General features: G+C 45.5%; 3 non-coding genes across 3 annotated transcripts in view; all 3 read left to right on the forward strand.

The window, feature by feature from the left end:
- Positions 1 to 4,031: 4,031 nt before the first annotated feature.
- On the forward strand, positions 4,032 to 5,962 carry LOC132708388 (small subunit ribosomal RNA). The gene has a single exon (XR_009620006.1). It is a non-coding gene; the product is annotated as a small subunit ribosomal RNA (ribosomal RNA).
- Positions 5,963 to 6,528: 566 nt separating this feature from the next.
- On the forward strand, positions 6,529 to 6,683 carry LOC132707566 (5.8S ribosomal RNA). The gene has a single exon (XR_009619863.1). It is a non-coding gene; the product is annotated as a 5.8S ribosomal RNA (ribosomal RNA).
- A 508-nt stretch (positions 6,684 to 7,191) lies between these two features.
- The window catches only part of LOC132695481 (large subunit ribosomal RNA), a 4,074-nt gene continuing 3,765 nt past the window's right edge, over positions 7,192 to 7,500 (forward strand). The window contains exon 1 of the ribosomal RNA XR_009617875.1: positions 7,192 to 7,500. This exon is cut by the window's right edge and continues 3,765 nt beyond it. This is a non-coding gene — a ribosomal RNA (large subunit ribosomal RNA).

Below are 7,500 nucleotides of genomic sequence, written 5' to 3' on the forward strand. Positions count from 1 at the left end.
TAACCTATACGGAGCACGCCAAAAGAAAAACGGTTAACGGCAATGGACGTGGTGTACGCCCTAAAAAGACAAGGTAGAACTCTTTACGGATTTGGTGGCTAAATTTTTCGTCGATCTTGCGGAAACACAAAAAAAAAAAAAAAAAGGTTCTTTTCAGAACCACAAAATACGTTCCAAAGATTATTCGTTATTTCGAGTATAATGCCCAACAAACCATTATCGAGTCGAGGTAAGTTTTGAATTTTTAATTTCTCCCCGTGTTAGTGTGATTATTAAATCTGTGAAATAAAGGAAACGAAATCTCAAATAGAAAAGTATTTGTGGTCCTTACAAGAACCGTCTTCCTTCCCGGCGAAAACTTTATTTAGCTTTGTTGTCGGTTTTCTTAGGCAACAGAACCACCTAGCGATCTTAACTTCGGATAATAATTTGTTCAATTCTGGGATCGGCAATTGTAAATGTCGAGGTATTATACCGGTTTTCTTATAGTCCGAAAGAGAAAACGTAAAAAGAAGGAACGTTTCTTTTTTTTTTTTTTTTTTAATAATCTGTTAAATAAACGAAACGAAATCTCAAATAGAAAAGTATTTGTGGTCCTTAGAAGGACCGTTTTCCCATCGTCTTCCCTCGCCGCAATTTTTATTTTGCTTTGTTGTCGGTTTTCTTGGGCAAAAGAAACCGCTTGAATGTTCGGCAAAAACACCTCCCTGAGCGATCGTTACTCCCGATAATAATTTGTTCAATTCCTCGTCGTTTCGGATCGCCAGTTGTAAATGTCGCGGAATGATTCTGGTTTTCTTATTGTCCCTCGCCGCGTTACCGGCCAATTCCAAAACTTCGGCGGCCAAATATTCCATTACGGCCGCCAAATATACCGGAGCTCCGGCGCCGACCCTCTCCGCATAGTTTCCTTTCCGAAGTAATCGGTGAATTCTACCTACCGGAAACTGTAAACCGGCCCTGCTAGAACGAGACTTCGCTTTCCCTTTGACTTTGCCTCCTTTTCCGCGTCCCGACATCGTTATTACCGTTAATAGTACACGCACGAACGTTAACAGCACAATGACGCTCTCGCAGACCGTGGGCGCGCTATTTATAGGACATGGGCATGGACCAATGGGATTAGCGCTTCGGCGAACGATGCCCGGGGGCGGAGCTTGTCGGCCGACTCGGTTCTCAAATAAATAGCTGCGGCCCGGTGTGGGCCTTGTCAGTCCGTTACTTTGCGCGCGTCTAATCGATTGTAGAAAATGCCACCGAAAGTAAGCGGTAAAGCGGCGAAAAAAGCCGGCAAGGCTCAAAAAAATATTTCGAAGAGTGATAAGAAAAAGAAACGCAGGAGGAAGGAGAGTTACGCAATTTACATTTACAAAGTGTTGAAGCAAGTTCATCCGGATACTGGCATTTCGAGCAAAGCCATGTCCATTATGAATTCGTTCGTAAACGACATTTTCGAAAGGATTGCCGCCGAAGCTTCTCGTTTGGCTCACTATAATAAGCGATCCACTATTACTAGCAGAGAGATTTCAAACGGCCGTGAGATTGTTGTTGCCCGGAGAGTTGGCCAAGCACGCCGTCAGTGAAGGGACCAAAGCCGTCACAAAATACACCAGTTCTAAATAAATGAGCGTCGACTTGGAGAGTGTAAATTCACCAAAAACGGTTCTTTTCAGAACCACAATTTTTATATATTAATCAATTCGTTTATTCATATCTTTCTTTCTTATTTTTTTTTTTTTCGAATCATAGTTAGATAAAAGTGCTTATCGTCGAAATAAATGGCAGGAACCCGGTTTCGCGTTTATTTCGATTGACGTTTTTGGTTAGCAAAATTGAATTTTCCTATTTTTTTATTTAATTAGGTCAGTTCGTGTTGAACGTAGTTTTGATTACTTTTTATTTGAGTGTGCTTAATTTTGTTTGTGTTTGTTTAGTTTTTGCGAATTGTGGTTCGTTTTGGTGAAGTTTTGCATGTTTTTTTTTTTGGTTTGGTTGATTTGGGTTTGTTACACGGTTAATTTTGGTTTCTTTGCTGAATTTTCGCTAGTTTTGGTTACTTTGGTTTATTATTTCCAGTTTCGGCCGCTATTGGTTAGTTAGGATTATCGTTAGTTTTGGGTTTTGTTTAGGATAATTTTGGCTTGTTTTTGTTAATTTTGACTACTTTTGCTTAATTTTGCTTAGTTTTGGTTACTTTGGTTTATTATTTCCAGTTTCGGCCGCTATTAGTTAGTTAGGGTTCATTTCGGTTAGTTTTTGTGAACGTTTCCTATTTTTGCTTAATTATCGTTAGTTTTGGTTTGTTTAGGATAAGTTTGGCTTGTTTTTGTTAATTTTGACTACTTTTGCTTAATTTTGCTTAGTTTTGTTTACTTTGGTTTATTATTTCCAGTTTCGGCCGCTATTAGTTAGTTATGGTTCGTTTCGGTTAGTTTTTGTGAACGTTTCCTATTTTTGCTTAATTATCGTTAGTTTTGGTTTGTTCAGGATAAGTTTGGCTTGTTTTTGTTAATTTTGACTACTTTTGCTTAATTTTGCTTAGTTTTGGATAATTTGGTTTGTTTTGCCGAACTTTGGCCAATTTTGGTTTGTTATGATTAATTTTGCTTAGTTGTGGTTATTTTTGTTCCTTTTGGTTAGTTTTGTTTAATTTTGGTTATATTCGGTTAATTTTGGTTAGTTTTGCTTATTTTTGCTTTGTTTCGGTTAGTTTTGCTTATTTTTCTCTGCTCGCGGCTAGCGGCAAAAACCTTTTATGGGAGTATATGTTAAAATGAATAAAATAAAAAAAAAAAAACAAAACTCTCTTCCCGCTGGTCCGCAATATTAAAGAAGACGGACTTATAAATGTTTAATAATGAATTTATTAAATCGCGAGAAAAAAAAATGCAAACACCCGAAATTAAAAATGATGGAGAGTATCGTCCGACAAAATCCGGGGACGGCGATTTATTTTTAAGTCGGAACCGGAACCGGCGGTCAGTTAACAAAAGTAAGTAAAGAAAAAAAAATATTTGAAAAAGTGCCCGCTTTAACCAAATCGAACGTAACCACGAGCGAAAGTTTCGCTCCGAACTTTATTTGCCCGCCGCAGCCGATATTCGGGTTTTCACGTGAAACGTTCGGAAGACTAAGGAATGGTCCGTTACCTATAATAGGTGAGATGGTCTCGAGCGCGACCGCCGCGTCGTGCGTATAGACACTTCTCCCTTCGCAGAGCAAAATGCTTTTTCGATCGTTAGATCGCCTTCGAGTCGACCGTTTGGCGCGATTAATTGGCTCGCTTAACATTTTCGTATCGTGGGTTCAATTTTTTAAGAAAAATTGGTTTCCTTCATCGGTACGGGAACGTAGACCGTTTTTCGTTTGCCATCGGCCCGTCTTCGTAGCAGCGATTGCTCGAGCGTTCGAAAACATTTTAAGGCTCCGCACCTTATACAGCTAGATCGCGAACTTAGCGGGTGTTTTAAAGTAAGATTTGGCACTTCGTGGTTCGAAAGCGGTCGCCCTATAATATTTTTCTTCCGAAAAATTTGCGATAACTCTCATCTAACCGAGCGAGTTTATATGCGAATCCGGAACGTTTCTTTCGAGAAATCTCGTGTCGCTTTCAATCTAGCGAAGAGTGATCGAGAGAATGTCCGAAAATTTCCGTCGATCGACGTTCGTTGCCCGAGGCACATCGGTTCGACGCGCGCCGCATTTTAAAGCTTATTATGCGCGCGCGAGTCGGATTGTTTGATCGCGCACTCACGTCGTCTCGATATTTATTACCAACAAAAAAAAATTGGACGGATCGCGTCCGAATAATAATAATAACGAGTGTGGCGTCGGGAACGGTTCATTTCCGTACTCGCACGCTATCACCGCCACACAAAGTGGTCGCGTCTGTTTCTATTTAAAAATAAAATAAACGCGTTTCGCGCGCGTAATTATTATTTTTAAAAAAGAGACTGTTTGTTGTCGTACCGCGCCCGATCGTCGTCATCCGTGGCGGCGGCGGCGGCGGCGCGCTCGACACGTAGAACAGCTCCCTGGTTGATCCTGCCAGTAGTCATATGCTTGTCTCAAAGATTAAGCCATGCATGTTTCAGTACAAGCCAAATTAAGGTGAAACCGCGAAAGGCTCATTAAATCAGTTATGGTTCCTTAGATCGTACCCACAATTACTTGGATAACTGTGGTAATTCTAGAGCTAATACATGCAAACAGAGGTCCGACCGGAGACGGAAGGAGTGCTTTTATTAGATCAAAACCAATCGGTGGCGGGTTCGCGCCCGACATCGTTCAACTTGGTGACTCTGAATAACTTTACGCTGATCGCACGGTCTCGCACCGGCGACGCATCTTTCAAATGTCTGCCTTATCAACTGTCGATGGTAGGTTCTGCGCCTACCATGGTCGTAACGGGTAACGGGGAATCAGGGTTCGATTCCGGAGAGGGAGCCTGAGAAACGGCTACCATATCCAAGGAGGGCAGCAGGCGCGCAAATTACCCACTCCCGGCACGGGGAGGTAGTGACGAAAAATAACGATACGGGACTCATCCGAGGCCCCGTAATCGGAATGAGTACACTCTAAACCCTTTAACGAGGATCAATTGGAGGGCAAGTCTGGTGCCAGCAGCCGCGGTAATTCCAGCTCCAATAGCGTATATTAAAGTTGTTGCGGTTAAAAAGCTCGTAGTCGAATTTGTGTCTCGCGCCGCCGGTTCATCGTCCGCGGTGTTAACTGGCGTGCCGCGAGACGTCCTGCCGGTGGACTTAGCCCGTTCACGCGGGCGGTCCAACTCAATCCTGCCGCGGTGCTCTTCATTGAGTGTCGAGGTGGGCCGGCACGTTTACTTTGAACAAATTAGAGTGCTTAAAGCAGGCTAAAACTTCGCCTGAATACTGTGTGCATGGAATAATGGAATAGGACCTCGGTTCTATTTTGTTGGTTTTCGGAACCCCGAGGTAATGATTAATAGGAACGGATGGGGGCATTCGTATTGCGACGTTAGAGGTGAAATTCTTGGATCGTCGCAAGACGGACAGAAGCGAAAGCATTTGCCAAAAACGTTTTCATTGATCAAGAACGAAAGTTAGAGGTTCGAAGGCGATCAGATACCGCCCTAGTTCTAACTGTAAACTATGCCAGCTAGCGATCCGCCGACGTTCCTCCGATGACTCGGCGGGCAGCTTCCGGGAAACCAAAGCTTTTGGGTTCCGGGGGAAGTATGGTTGCAAAGCTGAAACTTAAAGGAATTGACGGAAGGGCACCACCAGGAGTGGAGCCTGCGGCTTAATTTGACTCAACACGGGAAACCTCACCAGGCCCGGACACCGGAAGGATTGACAGATTGAGAGCTCTTTCTTGATTCGGTGGGTGGTGGTGCATGGCCGTTCTTAGTTGGTGGAGCGATTTGTCTGGTTAATTCCGATAACGAACGAGACTCTAGCCTGCTAACTAGGCGTATTTAGACATCTCAAAGGCCGGCCGGCTCGGGGTTCGCCCCGTTGTCGCGCGCGGTTTTTACTGTCTGCGTACAAACAATTCTTCTTAGAGGGACAGGCGGCTTCTAGCCGCACGAGATTGAGCAATAACAGGTCTGTGATGCCCTTAGATGTTCTGGGCCGCACGCGCGCTACACTGAAGGAATCAGCGTGTCCTCCCTGGCCGAGAGGCCCGGGTAACCCGCTGAACCTCCTTCGTGCTAGGGATTGGGGCTTGCAATTGTTCCCCATGAACGAGGAATTCCCAGTAAGCGCGAGTCATAAGCTCGCGTTGATTACGTCCCTGCCCTTTGTACACACCGCCCGTCGCTACTACCGATTGAATGATTTAGTGAGGTCTTCGGACCGATACGCCGATGGCGTTTCGGCGTCGTCGATGTGTCCGGGAAGTTGACCAAACTTGATCATTTAGAGGAAGTAAAAGTCGTAACAAGGTTTCCGTAGGTGAACCTGCGGAAGGATCATTAAAGTGATAATAAAAATTACACAGTTTGTCTTTATTTAGTCGAACGAATTTTTGTCGCTGACGCTCGGTCGAAAATATCTCGCGTCGATCTTTAAGTCGGCCGCGATTAAATTCGACGACTACGACGACCACTCGACCACCGTAAAAAAGGGGAGAGAGGAGTAGGAGTAGGAGGAGCGCCGACAAAATTCCGGGTACCTAGACGGAACTCGAAGCGCGAAACCTAGTTTCGCGCTCGCCGTCGACAAGGTGTCAAACGATATTCGCCCGGAGCACCGAAAAGTACTTACACCCACCCGCGACCCGCGAGGAGGTGTGTATATAAACTTTAAACCGGCGCGGGTCGTCCGAACGCGAACGCGCGCGCGCCTACCGTCTGAATAATAAAGAACAAAGGGCGCGCGGCGAAGTGTTCCGTCGGATAGACCGGCCCGAAATCGAACTTTTTTTTTTTTTTTACGTCGAAAGGTATATACCTCGCCTTCCGTAAAAAAAATGTATGTGTCGATAACAACGCCGACGACTCTTTTTCGGAGACGAAAAGCGTTAAACCGATCGAAAAAAGATTACCCTAAACGGTGGATCACTTGGCTCGTGGGTCGATGAAGAACGCAGCTAATTGCGCGTCAACTTGTGAACTGCAGGACACATGAACATCGACATTTCGAACGCACATTGCGGTCCTCGGATTCTGTTCCCGGACCACTCCTGGCTGAGGGTCGTATCCAATTTAAAGACTGCTCGGTTTTTTCGCCCGCGAGGCGCGAGAAACGTCGGAGCGAGTTGGACGTGTAGCGCGGGAAGGAGTGAGGAGCAACAGCACGTTCGCGCTTAGCGCGCGATCTCTCTCCTACCCGGTCTCGCGACGTTTTAAAACGCGAAAGCGAAACTCCGGCCGCGTTCTAAGGAACGCGACCGAGTTTGCGAACGACGTCGATTTTCGACGCACCGGTTCGTCGCGTCGCGCTCGCTTAAAAGCGCGAGAGACGAGCGTAATTAAAACCGCCCGCGTATGTCGCAGGTCCGCGCAAAATTGACGATCGTCGTGTCCGTTATTTTCTCGATAAGAAGAAAAGGTGTCCGACGTCTGATCGTTTGCGGCCGCGTAACGAGTGGTGGATATAGCGGTTTTAAATATAAACGCTGAACCGTTTCGAAATTCACGTCTACGTTTTATATATATATTTATATATATATATATATATATATATATATAATGATTTTATCGATCGACCTCAGAGCAGGTGAGACTACCCGCCGAATTTAAGCATATTAATAAGCGGAGGAAAAGAAACTAATTAGGATTCCCTCAGTAGCTGCGAGCGAACAGGGAAGAGCCCAGCACCGAATCCCGCGGCCGATACCGGGCGCCGGGAAATGTGGTGTTAGGGAGGTTCCGTTATCCCGAGATCGTCCGGCGCGTCCAAGTCCTTCTTGAACGGGGCCACAGCCCATAGAGGGTGCCAGGCCCGTAGCGACCGCCGTCGATCGCGGGAGGGATCTCCTCAGAGTCGGGTTGCTTGAGAGTGCAGCCCTAAG

Source organism: Cylas formicarius, unplaced genomic scaffold (genome assembly GCF_029955315.1).
Source record: "Cylas formicarius isolate icCylForm1 unplaced genomic scaffold, icCylForm1.1 PGA_scaffold_109__1_contigs__length_18148, whole genome shotgun sequence".
NCBI classification, from domain to species: domain Eukaryota; kingdom Metazoa; phylum Arthropoda; class Insecta; order Coleoptera; family Brentidae; genus Cylas; species Cylas formicarius.